The sequence below is a fragment of the Anser anser genome, assembly GCF_964211835.1.
Source record: "Anser anser genome assembly, chromosome: 4".
In the NCBI taxonomy this organism is placed as follows: Eukaryota; Metazoa; Chordata; class Aves; order Anseriformes; family Anatidae; genus Anser; species Anser anser.
This window is the reverse complement of record NC_139724.1, coordinates 66,427,523-66,450,064: the sequence shown is the minus strand read 5'-3', so window position 1 is coordinate 66,450,064 and position 22,542 is coordinate 66,427,523. Positions and strand designations below refer to the sequence as shown.

Below are 22,542 nucleotides of genomic sequence, written 5' to 3'. Positions count from 1 at the left end.
GGACGTAGAAAGAAGAGTACACAAACTCTCTTACCCTCCCGAGGAAAGCTGGATGGCACATCCAGACTGCCCACTGGGAACCATCCCTGGCATGGGCACCCACACATTTCTGGACATTTTGCAGGAGCACACTAGCTGTCCAAGACAAAAACCATGGCAGGAGCAGTGCTAACAGCTTAGCAGCAGCGAAGCGGCGTGGCAGCACCCAGCCCCACACTCTTGCTCTGTGGTTAGCGCTGCGGACAAAGCCACCGTGCCTCCACAGTGCCGGTTTGGCTTGACTCCGCGCTTTGCTCCCTTGCTGTGGCAATTTAGCTCTTCTCTTCAGGAGGAAACTTGGGCACAGTGAGCAGGATAGAGCAAACCCATGGACCGTGGCAAGTTCGCTTCCCTTCTCCTTGGCAGTGCTTCAGCACTGTCCCTGGCATCTTCGCATGCCCCAGCCTGACCTACTGCTGCACCTGTGCCTTTTGCAGCACGCTCTGGCGTGGTGCAGCACAACTTCCACAGCTTTTCAAGTGCTTTGACCTGAAAAGACTAAACACTGTGTCACAGGGGCACCTCATGTAGCCCCGAGGAGACAAGTGCTTCGCAGCGCGAGCATGAACCCAGCCGATCAGAAAGGCCACGGCCACGCGGACACAAACGGCTCTCACTAGAGCAGGGGACAAGGCTGGCTGTGTCTGCTCCACAGATGTGAGGTCCATGTATGGGTGGTCACATCTTGTTTCTGTGTGAGGCAAGCTGCTCTTGTTAGGATTGGTAAAGTGCCAAATGTTGCCATTTCTTACCCAAAGTTGCGATATGGTAATATTCAGACTTAAAGGCACTAAATGATCTTGCATTTAAAAAGCCCTATATTAAACCCCGAGATGCTCTAACTGAAAAGTATTTCTGTTCCAAAAATGGACACACCCTCAGTTTTCTATTTTCTAATTAAAACGTATATAATTATGAGTTGGGCCAAAGTTGCTCATGTGTAAGTGCCCCTATACACTATTCAAAATGTCCTGACAGAGGACTTGGTGGGCTTTCCTGCCACAAGGCAGGACATTAATGGCTGTCACATGCTTAAAAACAATTACATCCATTCATGGAAGGAAGATCCAGGAGAGACAGACTGAAATCCAAAAGCTGTACTCTGAGGTCGTTCCTGACCTACATGTGGCTGGAGTCCAGGAGAGGGCTCTGTGCTCTGCCCCTGCTCTTCACAGGGCGTGTTGAGGTTCTGGTTCCTGATGGATGCTTAGCTACAGGGCTCTTTGACCACATACAGCTGATTTATTTATTTATGTATTTGTTCTTATTCACAGATCCCAATAATACCTGCTGTTGCAAGTGTTGGACTTTTGATCTTCATGCTCAACCATATTCAGTCTCATTTTGCTGAAGGGAATAAGAGCTGTTTAAAAAAGAAACTGCTGCACATGAAGAGTAAATTCCTCATGTGCTTCTTGTTGACATTGTGCTTCACAGAGCTAGAAACTTTGTCATACCACAGCAGTATTATGTAAGAGAATGATGATGCATGGATGTTACTGCAGAGCATACAGATGTTGTATGCCTTAGGGCTGATTTTCTGAAAGATACAAATAGAAGGTGACTGGGGAATGAGAATATAGCATACTGGACAAGAAGCATATTAAAGACCTGGCACAGTTTAGTTATATACAGGTAGTGGTGTAGTCCTCTTCTTTTTGTGTGTTTTATTTTTATTTTTAAATGAAACTAGAGATTTTTTGTGTTTGTTTTAATTTATAACTTGGTAAATTGGCCATTATAACAGAAGTGAGAAAGCAATGAAGGAAGTGGGAGAGGGGAAGGGGCCAGCAGAAGCTGCCTCAGGAATCCCATAAGCTGTTTCCATCAAGAACAGAAAGGGCGTCTCGGTGTCACCATCCACATGCTACCTGTCCACACGCTGCCACTAACAGGGACATTCATTAGGGCTTGTAGCTGCAACAGATATTCAGTTTCACAATTTTTTTTTGGTCTTTTTCTTTTACCATCAGCTATGATTACAAGAAAATTGAGAATCATGGCTAAACTTTGCTCTTTAACTTGTGCTACATCATATATACGATGAAAAACACTTCAGTTCTTCATGCCTTACTAAGCATATTGTAATTCTAGAAGAAAATGGCATTTGACTTACATTTGTGGGCTTAAACATGAACAGCTTTGGCTTATAGACTTAAATTGATACTGGCAGCTCCTTACCTTTCTGTTACTGAAGTTTTATGAATAAGTTATTAATTTTTTGCTTAAAATGATCAGATCACAGGGAAGGTCAATTAGAGGCTTTCTGGTACATTGCCTTATGCTTTAGTAGTACTGTGGTAGCATGTGTTACTGAGTTTGTATTTTCAAACATGTTTGCTAGACACCTTTTCCCTTCATTACATAGTGCTTATTTGCTCAATGCACAGTTGTTTTTGCAGTCACTGAACTGATCATATCTCTAAGTGACACTTGTGCTTTTTTTTCCAGTTTGTGTGACCTGATTGTCTCTCTTGAGTATTGCTATGGTAATAACTTCTATTTTCTTTATCTGCTCTGTGTATTAATTTTAGTCTGTGCTGATTTTAGTTACAACAAAAAGAACTAGAACAGGAGCACTGACCTATTTGTGTTGTGTTAGATAATACACATCTTCAGTATAAAGTCAGGTGCATCCTAAAAATGGGTCATGTCCTGAAATCCTGACTAAAGTTTATTTGAAGTTCAGCATATTTTTAAAAATGAGAGATAAAAGCCTCGCTAATATGATATGAAATCGATAAATCCACCTACAGCCACGTTTTCTGTTCACAAGTTGTTGAAATCTATTTTTAGTCATGACAGTTGAGAGCTGTTCCTTCCCGATTTGTCCTCAAAACTTCTGCATTTTCCAATCATTTTACAAGCCACTGTTTAATTTAGAAGCTATAAAAGCCAAGTTCCAAATGTGTGCATGTAGTGAAGATCTCAGATTTTTCTACAGTATGAAATAATGCCCATTTACTTCCCACGTGCACTTTTATATGCCCAGTTTTAATATGAAGATGAAGTTTCATATGGTGTTAAATATTGATGGTGGTGTTCAAATGATTTCTCCTAAACCTTCCAAAAGTGCGGCTTTTTGGAGTAAGAGGCGTTCCTTGGATTAATAAAAGCCAAGCCTGACCCCTAGGCTGTAAGTTGTCAGGTGCACTTTGAAACCTGGAGGCAGCCACTTTCTAAAACTGCGGTGTTTGCATTAAGAATGGAAAATAACTTTTGAGTTGTTCTGTTGAGCTGTTTAATATTTCATAGATGTGCTGGCCTGTCATGAAAAAGCCATGTCATGTTTTGCTTTGGCTTTTTTTTTTTTTTTCATTCTTTAAGTTCCCAATGGGAACTGTAAATCCAGGTACATATGTGTCATTGTGATGGTTAGAAAATCTAAATTTATTGTGTGTTTTATGGATTTGCAATGAACGCTGGAATACCTAAGTACTCTTATTAAGCAAGAGTAATGCTTCTATGGCTCATTTTTTCTGAATCTTCTTTAGAAAATATCAGATGTATTCAGCTGTTTCTTGTTCAGCTTTTCAAAAATCATTAAAATTAAAGTTATTTTTTCTTTATATTTTCTCAATATTTTAAAAATATTATAAAATTTATATAAATATAAAATATTATATTTAAAATATTTTCTTAATATTTTATATTATTATATACTTACATTAATGTAATTACGTATTTTCTTCAAAATGTATGTTTCTCTGATCCCTAATACGTGGAACAAGATTTGAAAGTCAGAAAGGCTACGTTAGAGAGAATCTGTTGGTGTAGTAAAGATTAGCTGCTTCCTTAGATGCCCTAATGTCTTAATGCCAAGTCTGCAAAAACACTCATGAGACCTCGTGTTGTGTGTTTACGTCATCTTTTCTTAGCTCCATTTTTTGGACTTGTAACTAGTTTCTGTGGAAATACAGTAGAACTTGCTAGAATTTATTTTCTATCTTTCATCTAACGTTATAATTTGGTTCTTAAAATATCTTTGTAAAGTTTTTCTTTTATATATATATATATTAATTTATGTGCTGGATATTCTCCTTTAACCTGTAGTGCAGTTGAATTGAGCATACTTTGTTTTTCAGAGTTGGTTGTGGTTTTTGTTGGGTTTTGGAGGAGTAAATTTATAAATTTTACATCTTATCTAAGAACTGATGATATTTTTCAAAAAGCAGCGATACCGTTGAAGTAAGAAACTATGTCACTCTTCTACAGTTTTTCCATCTTTGTTCCTCTTCAAGGGGCTGGGGATGTGCCCAGAAAAACACTTGAATTTTAGAAATGCGGGCTTAGTGCCAAGTGTGCCAAAGCAGATGCTCATTCGTACAAGAACAAAGCAAGCAGGGCCCCAGCCTTGCATAATCTGATCTGTGCAAAAGTTCCTACAAAATCAGCCTGCTTTACGAGGGACTCCTTTGTGAAGTCTGTGATGGTCCAAGGGAAATAAGGACTGGGATCAGTGTGGAGCCTTCGTTTGTTTGTTTGTATAGCGCTGCTTTTTAGTGACAGAAAACCAGTTAAAGCCTGGTTACAGAGGGCTGCAAAAATCTGATGTACAAAGTAGAACAAAGCACATATCAACGTTGTATAATTAGGATTGCTCTGTTGTGGTATGGTTTTAAAATAAGTTTGTATTTAGAATACTTTATTGTTAGTGAAAATTAAAATTGAGTAACGTGATTCACCTTTTCTTGACAAACCAAGTGACTAGGTCTGCTTCCCATACCCCATGGCGTTCAGAGTGGGAGCAGTATTCATTGTAATTAATCATGTGCCAATTCACAACACATGACTGCATACATTTTTCTGTCATTTTTTCCAATTTCTAGATTGGAAATAGTCCTCTTGAAATATTACTTTAAAATTTGAACCTGGAACTCTTAAACAGTTTGAGTGGAGGAAATTTAGTATCTCTGTGAAAAGCCTGCAGCACTTCAAAGACACCAATTGGGCAGCCCCGTGATCAATGACAGCACTTTGGGTGAAGAAATGAGCGTTCAGCTTATCCTGGGGACTCGTGGCTTTCATGACGTTGCCTTTGAACTGTTTCTTCAACGTGCCTCACACCAGTGAAGGGCTTCCTGCTGCTTTTCCATAGCTGCTGTGATATGGTTGGATTGCGTGCCCTGAAGGAAAACGTGATTTGCAAATATTTTGGTTTGGACAGCATTTCCCCTTTTTGTTCAGGAGATGGGCAGTTGGAAGCCATTTCCTTTCTGGCTCCTACTTCATCAAAAAACAAATAAAAAAATCCTACTTTCACAAGAAGAAAATGGGTCGGCTCAGCCTGGATGCTTACTTTGGCAGGTGTCAGTAAGAAGCTGCTGGATGTGGAAAGAGCAGATAGAAGACAAGATCTTAGGAGAAATTAGCTGATGAGAACAAGCTACCTAGAAGATGAGAATAAGCTAAATATTTAAGAGAATGAGTAGAAATATAAGAACTTCTTTGATTAAGTAGTAATCAAAAATGACACCTATATGTTGTGCAACGTAGAAGTGTGTCAAAGGATACTGGATTTTTGTGTACCAGTCAGTGCCTTCAGAATCCTCTGGATGAAGATAACAGGCTGAGAGTACAGCTCTTGATCCCCAGGCACAGCTTTCATTCATGAAAAAAAAAATAGAAAAGAAAAGAAAAAAACCCACCCTGGAAATAATTGCAAATGTGATTTGCCATTCAAAGGCAGAGATCAATTGCATTCATTTTCTATACGATAAGATAGGGTAGCAGTAGCAGTTGGCTGCTAATTATGAATAAAGACATAGCATTTTTTAACCTTGCAATCTTCAATTTTGAGTGCTTATTTTAGGGATTAAACTGGAAAAGGTTTGGAAGCAAGCCAGTGTCAGTGGTGTTACTGTTGTAGACTTCATCACAGCATCCGGTCCAAAGGATGGATCTGAGTCTTCCTGCACTTCTGAAGCAAATCCAAGCGGTTTCTTGGGTTTAGCTGATCTACCTATTCTCTCGTATTCATTTTCCAATTGTACAGGCAATTCTTGATGTGACTACCTTCTACCCCATTTGACCATACCATCAGAAGAAGAGATGTCAGAGTTCTCTTTGCTTTAGTTTGGGGAGCATTATTTTTGTTTTGTTTTTACCATTAGCAGCATATGGTTTACTTGTCTTCTAAGTTGTCTTTGTGAGAAGACATTACCCCCCGATCCTGCAAAGCTGAGAATAATAAGCTGAAGTGTGAGCCCTGTGAAAAATACGATTCAGTGTGAAATTTTAATAAAAATCTTACAATGTTTATAAAGATATACAGGAATCCATAATATGTAGGTATTGGTTGAGAGTAAAAAATAAAGAAGCAAAGCCAGAGCAAATTTCAGTAGCCCAGACTTTAAAATTCTGCCTGAGAAATATTAATATTTTAAAGTAAAAATATGTAATAGTGTTCTAAATAATGCTTATCGAGATCTTTTTATTTAAATATAATTTTTAATTACCAGCTACACGTGCCATTTAATACTGTAAAACTGATCTTTCTCATTTTGGTACAGAGTAATTAATGATTCATCTGTTCTTATTGCTAGCCAATTTATATTTTATGTTGCCAGCTGGTTTATGATATGTCAAAGACACGGAGAAAAGTATCATGGGTGTAATACATTAAAAATACAGTTTTTATCTATTGCTACATAGATATAAACTAATCAGGAAAGTAGAATTATGACCTTGCACTACTGAAGTCGTTATGTAAACTGCATGTTTTTAAAGTGATGACAAACAGAGAGGGTGTAAGCAAGAAAAGACAAAAGCCCACAGTCGTTGTGTTTTCCCAAACAAGTGGAGCTCTCTGAAACTGGAAGTGGAGCATTAAGATACTTGCCAACGAGATTTTTACCAGCCCTCTTAACTGGATCGTCAATGTCATACGCTGGAGGCACTTATATTACTGGGTGTTCTCTTTAATTTTATCATTTTTACTATGTCAGCTTTTATTATCATTAACAACTAGGCTCACAGACTCAATTGTGTCCCAGCAGGATTTCAGATTATTCTTCAAATTACAGCAATTTGTCATGATGTCAATGTTTTTTAACCTCTAACCCTAGGTTACCTACGGAGTCTGCAGAGTCCAGGTTTTGCATGCTGCAGATTCAATTTATATTGAATGTAAACAATTACAGGGCTTCACAAACAAACAAAAGACAGGCAAAGTCAAAACTAAGGGTCAAAGTCTAGCTTGTTGTGAATCCATCTCTAACTGGATTATTTTTTTTCCAAACAGGTTCTGTGCAGTAAATACAACAGTAACAGCTCTTTACCATAGAAAGAAGTGGGAGCGAGTGAGACTCTCGTGAATGGCACACGCTCTGCTGTGGTGGCAGCAACCTAATTTAGCAGAATCTCTGTTAGAACAACTATATCTCATGATATGTGACTTCAAAGGTTTTCAGGAGTTTTCACGTTAATGTGTGTGTGTGTGTGAGGGAGAGAGAGAAACAAGCCAACTGATCTTGAAGTGGAAGGAATGTGCTAATTCAGGAGCAACAGAAATGGCAGGTAAGAAAAGGTGGGGAGGAGGGGAGAGCCCCCAAAGCCAGGGAAGAGAAGTGAGGAGAGTGATTGTGCATCCTCTGGTAGCTTGTGTGCCACCCCCAGCTGTCCTCAAAGCCAGGGAGTGGCCAGCTGGTCCCAAAGCCCTGAACAAGCCCTGCCACCTATGCTGGCCAGAGCTTTCTTACAGGGTGCAGCTGATGCTTACTTGTATGGACAAGCTTTAGGACAGCCCAGTTGTCGAGCAGAGGTTGGGACAAATTTGCCATCTTCACAAATTACATGGGGTGGTGAAGTGACTCTGAGGGAATCTGATTGTTAAATGAAATGTAGAATTGCGTTTCTTTTGTTCCCTTTTCATCCTTTTGTTACTATTTCAAATACTGCCGTCATATGTTTACCTGCTCTTTTCTTCTTGAACTTTGCCTGTAAGAAGGTGGTCTGAGAGTTATCAAATTCCAGCTATTACAGTGAGTAACTGGGGGCTGGGTCATGCACCTTCTCCCACAGCTGCAAAGTGTTGGCTTTGAGGACTGGTGATGCTGGAGGGTAAGGCAAGTTTCTAAGAGCCGAAGAAATCATGGATCATCCCATGACTTGAAAATACTGATTTTTTATTTATTTTTTTCCACGTGTGCTCTCTGTTTTATTTCAAGGACAAACACTGCTTCTCAGAACTCTTTTCTTATTTGGTATTATGAATTCTTCCCTTCATTTGGTTATGGTTATGACTGAATGTCGTCACCATTTCATGAATTCGGATCACAGTATTTGAGTGATATCATCGTAAAGCCTTAAAGACCTCATAGACTTACAGTATTTTAAGCAGGAGCAATGGCTGGTATGGTCAGATCTCAAAAATAAGACTTTCAAGTGTAAATATAAAATCTTAATGAGGTATCCATGAAATGTAAGGTAGATCCTAGTTCTGATTGCATTTTTCTCAGCAGTTGCCTAGAAGTCTGGCTATGCTGCAGAAAAGCTGCCATGCTGTTAAAGAACACTATTGAAGACTTTCATATTGTCAGATACCAAACTTCCCATTAACAGTTCTTTGCCTATATTGCTTCTTTCTGATATATTTACAGTCGTAATAGCAGTTATTGCCAAGGGCTGGGTTGATTTTGCCTCTTTAATCAGTTGCTGTGCTCTCAGCCTGTGCTTTCTGGTTGTACTCACTTTGTCGTTCCTGATGTTGGAAGCTGTGAATGGACAAACTCACAGCTTTGATTGCTTACAGCTGGTATGGGTTTCTTTAGTTGCCTCTTTCTCTTTCTGATTACTGTCTCCTCAAAGGTGAGTTGCCATTTTATAAAACTTCCCATACTCTGAAGCACAATTGATATTTTAATCCTGATGAAACATGCCTTCCCAGTTGATTCTGGATTATTTCCTTTTTGGAAAATTAGCATAATGTGGCAAAATACAGAAATATTACATTACTACTTGTGTGTTTCACTCTGATTTGCATGCCACCAAAATGCTGAATTTCAAAATGGTGAGATAAAAAGGGATTTTTGCTCAGAATACACAATGGTTGTAGAGAACCTTGTTTCATGCTAAAAGGCTCTTTCTGTCCAAAAAAAAAAAAGTAGACTTTCAAAAACGCAACATTTAGGAGGCTTGGTATAGAAAATCACTTGCATTAAAGTGAAATGTTAGTAAATCCCTGTTACGGTGAGCGTTTGGTGGTCAGGGTCATGCTGCCAAAGGGTGAAGGAGTTGAGCTCAGAGAGCACCCAGTGCCTGCCCGTGGTAGTTCTGGGACTCTCAGAGTATTGGGCCTTTAGCAAGTGAGTGATCTTGGTGTTGTGCTATGAAGAAAAGACAACACAGAGGGAAACGTTGAAATCTCAGCATTTAAAACTGTCTGTCTGAGCACAATGTGGGGGCTGAGTGGGGTTCCTGCACCTGAGGGAGTGTGGCTGGGCAAGGCGCTGCTGGGATGCTCTCAGATCCCTGAGTTGCGGGGCTGCAGCCATTGCTTCGTCCCGTTTGGGGTCTTTCGTCCCACAAACTCTAAGGTGAAACCCCACTTCAGTTCAGCTGATGGAAAGGAGCAAGATGGCAGTTCTGAAGTGTTGTTTCAGAAGTAGTAAGCAGGGATTGAACCTCTGTGTCTCAGCCTCTCCATCACCGTGCACAGGTAGCTGGTGAATGGCGTGCCTGTAGAAAGGGGTCCTCTTGGCTACAGCGTTCCTAAAAATCTTCAGTTAAACTTTCAGGTTAAATGGCTTTTGTGATTTCTATTTTACTTACCAATATGTATAGATAGATAGTTTACCGTGCTTCTTCTGAAATAATACTGTATTAAATTACTGGTTTATTCATGTGTTTTCTGTTGAATGTGAAATGCTTATTTCCATTGGTCACATTGGCACGAATCAAAGATAAATCTTCCTGGTTTATTATAGATAAGTTGAATAATTAAGAAGCCACTCTTAATTACTGCCTAAAGGAGTCATAGAAGTTAAACTACTAAGTATGTTACCAAGAAAATTTTTAGATTAAGCTTCTTTAAATAGAACTGTGCAATATACATACTACCAGAGCTGTGTGTCACATCTTATTCTAAAGGCTCTTCTATAATCTAATTTCATCTGGTTAAAGTTTTTTACAAGTGCTTAACTGGTGCGAGGATGAGATTTCTAGTTGGATCCCAAATAGGGCTTAGGTATGTGCTTAAATACAAATGTGATAAATACAAATATATGGCATCAAGTTCGTTGCCTGCCTACTTGTTGAAATGGCTGAATTTACTGGATCGCTCCCATTGAGATCTGAAAAATTGCTAAACGCTTAGCATTTTTGGTGGGCAGAAGCCTAGAATAGCAAGGCCCAAGCTGCTAGCTGGTGAGACCGTACCAAAGCACCACGCAGTTTCTGAAACTAAGCGGTGAGTTTTCCTGGAAGCTCAGCCCAGGCTTAGAGCATTTCTTGCATGCATACATTTAGCCCAACAGAAAATGCAACAGTATTTTCTTTTTGTTTTGTTTTTAACATCAGGTTAGTATAGGTTAGCTTCTGTGGAGTGGCTGTGCAATGGTGTTACCTGGCAAGAACAGAGATTGGTTATATGAGAAGGTAGATATGGTTTTTAACAGCTCGTACCGGTTGGCAGTATTTATGGACAACCAGCAGCACAGCTAAGACTTGGTGGTCTGCAGCAGTGGGATAATCAGAGCAAGGAAGGGCGGCAGGCAGGCACAGAGGTAGGTCACGATGTGACCAGATCACCGGTCACTGTGCCCTTGGGCATGGTGTCCCCGTCTCGCAGATGGTCTTCCTCGACCCTCCCTGGGGAGCTGTTCCTTGAAACATGGAGACTTCATTCTCTTTCCTTTGATTTATAATTGTCATAACCACACCGTTATTGCATTACTTTGCCCATGTTCTGTTCTTTTCATTGTGCTGTCTCAGCAATTCATTAGTTGAAATTAGTTCATTCTGTTACAGTCTAAGGATATTTTAAGATCTAGAAGTTATGCTTGCACGGTGACTGGGTTAGTCCCTACCTGGCTGTAAGTAACCTTAAATACAGTTTTTTTGGAGTTCAGCAGAAATTGTATGGTTAAGGAGCCACCACTCCCCTCCTTTTGTTGGAGTGGCTGGTTACATATGGGTATGGTTGGACCAGATGATCTTGAAGGTCTTTTCCAGCCTTAATGATTCTGTGACATGGTAGTGCTTGTGTCTGCTTAGCAGACCTCCCAAAGGCTTTTAGACTGGTGCTGGGTGAGGGCTCTTGTTCCTTCCTTCTCTTATAAAGCAGGGTAGAGCCCAAAATTTCCCTTGCCCAAGGTGAGTATCTCAATCACTAAAACACAGATTTTTGTTCTTTTTAGTTGGTTTTTTTTCCAGTTCTGCAAATACAATTTTTTGTTGTTGTTGTTGCCACTTGATGCAACTTCAGCAGGAGGTGAAGTTGCAGAATATACCTAGAATATAATCCTCTCTAATGAAATGAAATGATATTGGATTTCCCATACGAGTTGTCACCATGCTATTGTATGATAAGGTGAGACTGTCTCTCAGTTTTTCAGGGAATATTTGGTGGCACCAAGATGTTACATCAACAAGCTTGTGTCCTTTGTGACCTTATCTGAGACCTTGAAGCTCTGGGAGGGAACATCTTTGTGTTCAGTGTTTTCAGCCGGCTGATTCCAGTGAGCCCCCTCCTCAGCTGGCAGTTTCTGTGCTGGGTAGGCGAAGCACTTTGCCTGGCATTTTCAGATCCTCCTGGGGCCAGGCATCTCTTCTGTTTTCATTGCAACACTTAATTTGCAGGTGCTTGGTCCTTTTATTAGGTTGAAAAATCAATTAATAGCTTTCCAGCTATACCTACCCTTGTAAGTATTGTTCAAAATAAGCAATGGGTAGTTTCCTTTATTTAATTTGCACTCACTGTGTGCAATACAAATAATTCCTTTGGATGGTTGGGCTTACATTCCTTCCAACTTACTCCTATAAGGAGCTGTCTTGCAGCCATTGTTTACCTTGTAATTATCCATTTCCAATGCCAAATCACCTCTATGATTTGTTCTTTTTCTGAATTTGATTCCTGCTGTTGGTATAAGGGTGGCCAGAAGTGGAACATGACATATAGGTGCATTTGTTGCTTACGGCAATGTAGTTTAGGGTTTCATTATGTGAAATGCCCTCAAAATTTGGTCTTAAGCGTGCCTCATGAACTTCTATTTCCATTCAGTGCTAGCTTTATTTCTATGTTTATCTACAAATATTTTATTATTATTGTTGCTAATGTATTTGGTTTTTTGATATCTGATAGTTGTATTTTGTTTGTTTTTGTTGTGCATTTAATAGCTTAAATTTATTTTTAGCTGTTGTTTTACCAGGTGAGTATTATTTCAGAGACTGCAGCTCTTGCAGCAGGTGCTTCAGATGCCACTGTAGCTTAAATATTTGGATGATCTGGAGGAGAGTCTAATAACAAAATTATTGCTTATATTGATGCAATTTGTTGTTGTTTTTTAAATTTGAGAGATTGCATCTCTCTTCAGGCTGTGTCTACAGTAAATTTTATCTGAAAAAAATTGATATCAGAAAAAATATAGTGCTGTATTGCTTTGTAGAACAGCCTTTTTGTTCTGCAGCAGTTCCTTCTTACAGGCCCAGCATAGCTGGGTTGTGCATGCACCCCAAAATGGCCAGATTCTCAGTTGTTGTAGAGCAGAGAAATAGGTAACTACTCATTGTGGTGTGAGGAAATTCTGGAGGAAAAGCTCTTTGCACTTTAGATCTCTGAATTAATTAAAGCCACTGGTGAAAAGGAGGAGGCAGGGGGAATGTCATGTCACACGTCATGTCATTTCTCTCCAGCCCTGTGAAGAGCATAGTCTTTTGGGCTAAGTTCCCTTCAAAGTTGTCATCTTAGTGTGATTGTGTGTAGAATGCAAAGACAGTAATAAATGATCCTCTATGCTGATTTTGTTTTGTTTTGTTAGACTTGTCATGTGCTGGAAGTGTTCCCGAATTATTATTTCCAGAAATATTTCCAATTTTGAATTAGCAAAATGTTAAGAAGAATGGCTGTGGTTTGCTTTTTAATGTGAAAGCCAACACAGTGTGTTGATTTGATTTGATTCTTAATTATTTGCTAAAGTCTCAAAAATAGTTTTGATATTTTTACAAATTCTCAGGCAACTTCTGGTATTTTATGACAGGTCATAATATTTAAAAGAATTTCCTCTGTTTCCTCTCCTGGTCTTGTGTAAAAAGTTTGTCTCGTTATGTCTGTTTTAATATGTCTCCTCTTAATTTTTGCTGTTGAAATTGTTCAAGCTCCATCTGTCCAGGATTTCTGTATCTTACCAGCTTAATCACAGCATGGCTGAGGTTGGAATGGACCACTGAAGATCATCTAGTCCAACCCCCCCCCGCTGAGCAGGATCACCTAGAGCACATTGCGCAGGATGGTGTCCAGGCGGGGTTTGAGTATCTCCAGAGAAGGAGACCCCACAGCCTCTCTGGGCAGCCTGTCCCAGTGCTCTGTCACTCTAACAGCAAAGAAGTGCCTCCTCATATTGAGCCGGAACCTCCTGTGCTTCAGTTTGTGCCCTTTGCCTCTCATCCTGTCGCTGGGCACAACCGAAAAGAGACTGGCTCCATCCACTCAACACCCTCCCCTCAGGTACTTATACACATCGATGAGGTCTCCCCTCAGTCTTCTCTTTTCCAAGCTAAACAGGCCCAGTTCTCTCAGCCTGTCCTCGTACAACAGGTGCTCCAGTCCTCTTATTATCTTCATAGCCCTCCTCTGAACTCTGAATCCCTTCAGTGCTGCTTTTGGAAGCTCTTTTAGAAACTGCTTTCCTTTCCCAATGTTTTGGGAATCCATTGCCAGTCAGGAAGCACGAACGTGACCAGCAGTGCGGGTTTGCATCCTGCTCTCACCACACTTGCTCCCTCTCCTCCCACTTTCTTTCTCGCACAAATATGCACGCAGTGTCTTAGTTCTGTCAGTACTGCTTCTTCTGCTGTAAACTCCTTTTACACGCCACTTTCTGTTCTGTGTTTTTCAGGGCCATCTCTTCAGCCTCTGAGTGGCAATTTCATGTTTATTCACACCATGTGCATATTTGCAGGTTCTCTGTTAGCCTCTTTTCAAGCTTCCCTGTCTCAGACAGCTTCACGCCCTAGTCCAGAGCCTGACAGTCCTGAAGATATTCAGTATGTAGATCTTAGAGCATGAAGTTGGTTTTGTAATTGCTGCCCTGGCTGGTTGTGGACTGGAAGGTCTCCCCCGGGAGCCCTTCTGGCTGTGTGCTGGGTGAAGTGCTGCGGAGGCCTGTGCACTTCAGCTCCTGAGGCTCCACCGCCGTGACAGCGCCCATCAGCAACCTCCAACGCTGTGCCGTGCTGCCTGTCATCTGTCCTTGTGATCATGAGCAGTTGCTGAAACTTCTTCCCTTCGTGATTTCCAGCCCTTTCCAGCAGGACCTGTCCTTCTTAGGACCTATTCCTGCTTTGCAGGTTAATCAGTTGTAAGTGGTGTGGGCAGATTTCCTGCTTTTTGTGTGGATAAAAGCATGGAATAATAATGTTAATTTGAATAAAATGCATATATCATGAATATGTAGGATAGCAGTATGCAGAGGCATACATCTCAGCGATTTTTCTCCCCTTCACAACAGTAGAACATGGCAGTGAATTGCTGTTGTAGGGTAATTTGGAGAGAGGATGCTGTCACAGGCATCACTTTAGAAAGGAAGTGTCCAGTACACACCAGGCGGTGCAGCAAGGTGCACGCTGCCTCACGTACTAGGTATGAGGCAGCGCGCAAGTGATGCTCTAAGTACAGAAGTTAATGAACGTTGGTATAAAGTATTTATAAAACTAAACTCCGTTTTCAAAAAGTATAAAGTGCTTCTCTTTTGGAAGATATATATGTGTGTGTATATGTATATGTGTGTATGTATGTATTGTATATCTGTGTTTTTCCATTTGAGAAACTGTTGGGAGCGCAGTAACCGCTGTTGAAAGTCTTGGTCACTGATTCCCAGTCCAGTGCTCTTTCCCTTGGACCAGTCTTCCCATTCCTGCTGCAGTCACTTAATAGGCTTCATCTCCAAATTAGTAAGTTTTGGGAGAATTTCCAGCTTCTCTGTTTGGCATCTCACCAGTTCTTTCTGCTTTTCCTTCCCCTGTAATTTTGCATCTTTGCTTTCCATCTCTCTGGTGAAACCTAGACCCTTCTGGAGTCTGTTATGGTGTTCTGAAATCTGCCAAATAAAAACTTGCCCCTAGAGCACGCACAGCTCACTCCATTAGTGTTGATGGTAATTTCTCCGTGCCCTTGTTAACCTGTTCCTGGCACTCCTCAGCTGAGAAACTGCAAGATTTGGCTTAGATGTGATTTTAAACCACAGAAGACTGGTGCAAAGGTGGTTGTTGTCTCTAATATAGTACTTTGGTGCTGTACAAGGCTGTGAGCTCACCAGATTTGGGCCTCTGGGCACTCTTCCCCCTTGCCAGATACTATGATTTTTGCCTGGTAGCTCCTGCTCTTCCACTGCTTGCTTTCTCTGAGCAGCCTTAAGCCAGTAGACAAGAAACTGTTTAGTTTTCCAATTTCTTCCTTTGTCTGAGGGAAACCCCTGCACGTAGTGCCGAGTGCAGTTTTGCCAGACTGGATTAATGTGACATCGCGGAGCTTGGAGAGGGCTGCGGTGTGTGTGGCTGCTGGGACAGGACGGGAGAACCTGCCCCTTCCCCACCGACCTGAGACATAGCTCCTAGAGGGGAGCTGGCATCACAGGGAGCGCATCCTGGGGGCACAGGGATGTCACAGTGAAGGGCATCCGTCCTGGCTCAGCCTCAAGGGGACTCCTTGCAGGAACCACCACGTCCAAATAGCCCGGCTGCATTCTCTCGGCTGTGGAAAAGATCATTACATTAGGCATGTGCTGGTTAGCTCTGCCATCACCACCGCCCCCTGCAAAAGAGAAGAGCAGAACTGCTGGCAGCTGCATGGAAAGCCACGTATGTGTGTTGTAGATTCGGTTCTTCCTGTCTGCAAACCTTCAAACAGTGCTGTCCCTGCCGCGGATCCTCACGCCACCTTCACAGGAACGGGCAGGGTGAAGGATGTTCAGGGAAGTCTGGCTCTGTTATTTAAATTGCTTGGTGGTAATTTTTAATTGCTTGCTTTCTAAAATTGCCAGGTGCTGGGAGGCATCAGTTTTATTCTGTGTCTAGAGTATATTGGCTAAAAATAAGTGATTTTTTCTGGGGTGGTGTTATTTTTAGGTTTAACATGGCAAAAGGTAGTGTGTTAAAGGAACTGCCCCTTTGTGAATAATAGGGTAGTTTCCAGTTGTGATAGTAGCTATTAGGTTTTCCAAAATTGTTGGGCTACTTCACCATTCTCAATATTAAATATTCAATTCAACATACAGTAACCAAAGAATGTATACTGAAATGTAAATGAAAGGCTATAAATTTAAAGATTCTGAGCGGTTACTACAGAGCTGCTAGCGTAAGACGATGATTTACTTTTTACTTGAGGGTTATGATTGACACAATTTTTCTTTTATTACTTTTTATATGTTAACTTTTGGCAGTAACTATTTGTTTTTGTTTAAGCTGTCAAAGAATTAAGAATGAAATCGTATAATAGTTCTGTATCTTATATTTGTCTTTGTGAGACAAGAAATATAAAGAGGGCTATTCAGAAATATGTGGGCATACAGACTTTTATTTTTAATGCAAACTCTTATCAGGATCATTTATGGTACACTCATTGCTATATATAACAAAGCGATTAGATTATTTCCTTTGCCGAATGGGCATCGTGTAATGAGATGTACTTCAATGTCTTCCAAATGAGGGAAGGTGGAAAGATGTTTGTACCATTGCTACTTTAATCACCTTGGGGTAACTTCCCTCCAAGGCGTACAGCTCATGCAGAGGTCTGTGCTGTCAGGGCTAGAGGGTTTCTAAGATCTAACTTCCTCAAAGTGAGCCTGGGTATTCCCACCGCTACTTGCAGCGTAGGTCTTGTCTCATGTAGGGGAGTATGGTCTGGAGTGAATGTCCGTTCTGGCTGGAAGTACGAAAGGAGGATTAGACAGCAGAGAAAAACACTATTTTAAAGGTAGCATTCTCAAACAGTGAGAAGTAAAACTACTCAAACCCAGAGGGAGTGTATTTGCTATCCTGCAAAATGCTTTTCCCTGGCTGAGAGCTCCGAGTCCCTCCTTGCCGTGCTCAGCAAGGCTGGAGGAAGACCAGGGGAGGAGCTTTCTATCACAGGATAATTCCTTGTTTTCCCCTTCAGATGAGTGGCAGACAATGAGCTCCACTATTTCTGAACAGGAGTATGACTGTACTATATAATCTTATTTTCCTGGGCATTAAATAAATAAATAAAAAGACAAGCTAATATGCCAATGGCCTAATTGGAGAGGTCAGTAGCTGAGCTTTTTATATCTCGGGACATAAACTAGATATGCGTACAGGGAAGAGAGCATCTGGCTCATAAATATCCTCTGTTGGTGAACAAATTCAATTGCAATGAAATATAAACTTAAAGGGTTGGCTAAGTATTTTATTGTATTTTTCTGTAGTTGACTGTATATGCTATCCTATTCCATTCCAAGACGAGAAGAGAAATTTGGTACTGATACATACAATTTGCAGATGTTAGGATATGGTTAGAAGCAAATTCTGTCAAAGCACTAAAAAGACTCAGGTGACTACACAAACTTTAAGAAAATAGTTACAGATTTATAACAAAAGCAGACTTCGAAGGATTTTTAACCTCACAGTTCTTTGAATCTCTTATTCTTCAAAAACCATTAGTTTGAAGTTCAGTGCCAATTCAAAATTCAGTTCCATTTGATTTAAAGTCATCGTGTTTTAGGAAATGAACTACAGAATGATCTGTATGTGAAAAGTTTTGTTAGACAAAGAAAGTATTGAAGTATTGAATATTTTTTCTTTCTGTTGCTGTTCAAGTTTAATTGTTCTAATTCAGACTGTGATGCGTAGGGAGGTAGTAAAATGGAAAAGAAGTACTGACTGCTCTGCTCTATTTCAGATACTGAGTATAAATTATTAAAGATTTTGCTCTGATACCAGTTTCTAACAAAGTTAAATGGAAGCTCTTTGTGTGAATGTGTTTAACAGAAGAACAAAAACGTTCTGCGGGAGCACAACAGGAAGCCCATACATTCACCAGGTATTTATAGACAGGATCACATAGGACCAGGTGTCTTCAAATACCTAATTCTTCCCACTCTCATGCTGCAGAGCTTCCTTATGGAGCTATAATGAACAAACATAGTCAACGGTTGTTCAGCCCAGGTTTGTTCTCTTCTGCTTCAATTCCTTCATCATTCAGCTAAACTACACTGTTATCCAACCTTACTTCTCAATCCTATTTACATTTTTGCTATTTTTGATTTCTTTCTTAAGGTACTGGCTGCCTCCTGCTTCAATTTGTGGATCCTTCCTTTCTTGTTTCTCCATCTTCACCTTTCTCCAGTCTTTTTCCCCAAAACTCTTGACAAAGTTAGATTGACAGTTTTCTTCCTCATTTCTCTTCCAGTCCACAGGTTTTTCTCCTCTTGGCACAGACCCAGTTTTTGTTTGTTATCCTCCTTTTAACTGTTCTGTTTTCTTACTGGCACCTTCAGTCTGTATTGGTATCTGTCTTGAGCCTGCTCTTGTCTTTCACTTTTCTCCTTATCTCTCGCTCTTTACTGACAATTTCTCAGAACATCTTGCACTCTTTAGTATACTTCTTAATACACTTAGTCTTTTCCATCTTTGGGGAGGGAATAAAATAAAAAAAGCTCTTGACCTGCCAGCCTGTCTTCCTCCTTTTACCTCTAAGCTCTCTCTGTTCTTGTTATGCAGTTATTTTCCAGCCTCTTGAAGCCAGGTTTTGTTTATTGCTGCTCTCCACAAAGCCTTTAATGACCTTCTTTTAAAGAAAGCTCAAAACCAGGCCTCCATCCTCATTACTGACTCAGTGTTTACTTGTGTGTCTCTGACTGATCTGTACTTAGCTCTTCCATTTTGTAGTTTGCCTGTAAATTCTTTAGGATAAGGTGCTCTTTTATTTTTGTTTGTACAGTATTCAGCTCAATTAGTGGGCTGTTAATATGAGGAGGACTGAACTACTATGAAATAACAAATAACAAACATATTTTTGATCAAAGGTTCTTTTCCCCTCATCCTCTTGTATATTTTGACCAGATCAGATTATGTGCGTTGTTACTGGGATTGATCATAAGTAGCACTTTTAAATGGCATGGCAGGTTATCCACAAATGTAGTCTCACAGATTTGCATTGCACTGCAAATTTAGAGCAGAATTCTGCTAATCTTTCTCATGTGAACTGACCTACTTAAGTCAGTGGACAACTAATATTTGCCACACAGTAAGGATTTGGCTCATAATCTTGGGGAAAGCATTTGCATGCACACAGGGAATGCTGTCTGTTGGTTTTGTTAAAGGCTTTCTCCTCATTCCATTCCTCCTTATGAGATTTTTAACATAGAAGTGGGAGTAACAAGGTAAACTTGACGTGATGCCCAAGGAGGTGGTCTATAAACATCTCTAATTCAAATGGTGAGAGGAGAAAATTATCTCTGTATGAGAGTTTTTATATCAGCTTCACAAAAAGAAGTCCACTCGGCTCCTGGAAAAAATGAAAGCACTGCACTTAACAGTTAAGGGCAGGGGGGCAGGCTTAAAATGGGAGACGATAAAAATCATAAATTTCAACAGACTGAGGACACACAAGGGACAGTGATTGCTGAGCTTCTGTTGAGAGGCTCTCAGGAGCTGTAGAAATTGCAAAAGCTTTGGTCACAGAAATTTAGATGCATTTACAAAAATGATTTGCTTTTTTTTTTTCCCCACAAACCACCAATGTGTTTTTTTGAGACTTTGTACCTCATTCAAGTAATTTATTACTGATTTATTTTCACTAATAATTTTTCTATATAATTCTTTCTCATGGAGAGAAGAGAACATGTTCATTTTCTCTGTTTGTAGATAAAAATTATGCGATGCATTTTTAGTCAACTGTGTTGGTTAACTTTTGGGATCAAATGCCCTGCAAGGTGACATTTCTTCCAGTTACAGCTGTCAGAGCAATCAGAGGAAGCTCCTAAAAGAACATTTCAGTGCCATCTCCCGTCTCCACAGAGGAATCCACACTCTGATACTGTCTAACTTGGTGTCTGAGTGGGAGTCTTAAGCATCCATTATACACAATGGAGAAAGAGAGATTCTCTGACTTCAGTGCCCTGAATTGTCCCCCCCAAAGCTTCACCGAGTATGTAGCAAGCTTAGGTTACTAACAGAAGCATCTAGGTTATTTTTCTACAATCAGAGAGTTTGAATATCTTCTGCACAGATGCTGAAGGGAAGTGTCTTCTTGATTCAAACTGGTTTAACCATGGTGTTGTGTATTTGGGTGTAAACTTGCTCCTTGTACTCTTTGCCACTGTCTTCAGGGAGTTGGGATTTCATGTGCACTGTGCATTGCTCACAAAACCTTTTGTCTTTGCAAGAAAAAATCCAAAACAATAAAATAATGCGTGAGGGAGGGACAGAATAAACCAGCTCTATCAGATAGATTAGGGTCATTATATACAAAACAAATACCACTATTTTCAAGGCTTCCTCTCTTATTTCTGTCAAGTTCTAGGAATATTTCCCCATTTATTACATTTACAGGCTCTCACGGTTACTTTCTGAACTGTAGGTAGCATTGTCAGCCACTATTTATACTGTACTTGCTTCCGATAACCAGGTACAAAATTCAGAATATTAGACTCCAGAATAGTTCACCCAAAGCTGCTGGAAGGACTGGATCCTTGTTTTGGGACACTTCCCTAACCTGAGGCTTCAGCTACGTACCAGGCCATGCATGTCCATAAAGAAAATGTTCGTGATCATAAGGTAGCAGACCCTGGCTCGTTTGGCATTGCTGCTGACACGCTTTCCCTATGACCTGAAAAAGAGAATAGGTTTTGTGCACAACCTTGAAAACTTGATGGTACCAGTGTGTAAGCAGACAGGACATCCTGAGGTTGAAAGGATTTTGTGCATGGACAGGAGTGGACAGGACAGGATAGGGCAGGCTCTGGAGAGCTCCAGGTTCCAGCACAGCACTGGCTGGTACTGCCAGTGCAGACATAGGGGTTCTGGGGTTCTGGTGTTGGCACCTTGAGGTGCTGCGTATAAATAAATGTGGTCTACACAGGTGCAAGGACCAAATATCTTTTACTTTCCCACCTTTTCAGAGGTGAAGATTTGATAATCTTTACTTTCGAAGTTGAGGATGTTTCTGTTTTATTTTCCATCATCAATGAGAAAGGAAAGAAGGTCATTGTGTTGCTATTTTTCTTTCTCCCCCAACATTTCTTCATTCTGAAATTAGATGTTGATCCCTGGACAGTTATTACAGCTGGTACTTTACATAGTTCTCTACTTTTTTCCAGTCTCATACCATTTTTGTAGTAATAGCAAGGCACTTGAGTTTACTTTCAAGAACCATATGTGCTAGCTTCCTTAAAAAGAAACAAGACCAATCCCCCAAATCTGCAGCATCCATGCATGATTACACAAAAAAGCTGTAGTAATGCCGACAACTGAGCTGTATGTTTTGTGTTCAAGTCCAGGGCCTAAACCGCAGGACCATCCTTCTCTCCTTTGAATTGGCTTTGTGACTATGTACTCCCTTTTCTTGCTGTAATAGTGCCTTTGGTACGCAGCCATTTGTCGTCTATTCAAATTTCTGTCCTTCAGTGGCGCTTATACCTTCTCAGATGACGTGCCCTCTGCAGCCAACAGTTCCGACTTCCCTGAACAGGAACTGAAAGTCCAAGGAACCTGCTTGTGTGTACAGTTCAAATAATTTTGTTTTGATATATGCGATAGCAACTGCACTTAATTTAAACAAACACTGAAGAACAAGCTTTATTTTATAATACAAGCACATAGTCTTTCTCTTCTGTTTCTTTTCGTATTCCTGAGTTTACAGATCTCAGCATGGCTTTTCCCAGAAGATTGGCTAATACAAGGAATGAAAAGAGCATCTCTAAGAAAATGGCAAAACCTGCAGACATTCCCTTTGTCCAGCTTTCCTTTCCAGTGCAGTGAAGCCACTGAGCTTGTTTTCTGGCCCTCATTTTTTTTTCCCATACTTTGTATTTTGTCTTTTTTCTACAAAATGGGCAAAAATGAGAAGATACAGCACAGTTACTTTACCTTACTTTTTCCTAACGGCTGCATGGTCTCTGAGCATTTCATTTTCGTGGACAGGTATTTGGCAATTTCCGTAACGTTTGCCCAGGCTGACAGTGACCGACTGTTGCTTTTGCTGCATACGACAGTATCGACTAGCACAGGATCGGGGCCTCCCGTCAGCGTGCAATACGTGTCGATGCAAACCCGTTTAAGCAGCTCCAAGTTTTTTTTTTTTCCCCCCGCATCCCCTCCCTTAAATTC

The 22,542-nt window shown here is 40.5% G+C and overlaps 1 protein-coding gene across 1 annotated transcript in view; it reads left to right on the top strand.

The window, feature by feature from the left end:
* The window catches only part of PPP2R2C (protein phosphatase 2 regulatory subunit Bgamma), a 190,339-nt gene that overhangs the window by 30,914 nt on the left and 136,883 nt on the right, over positions 1–22,542 (top strand).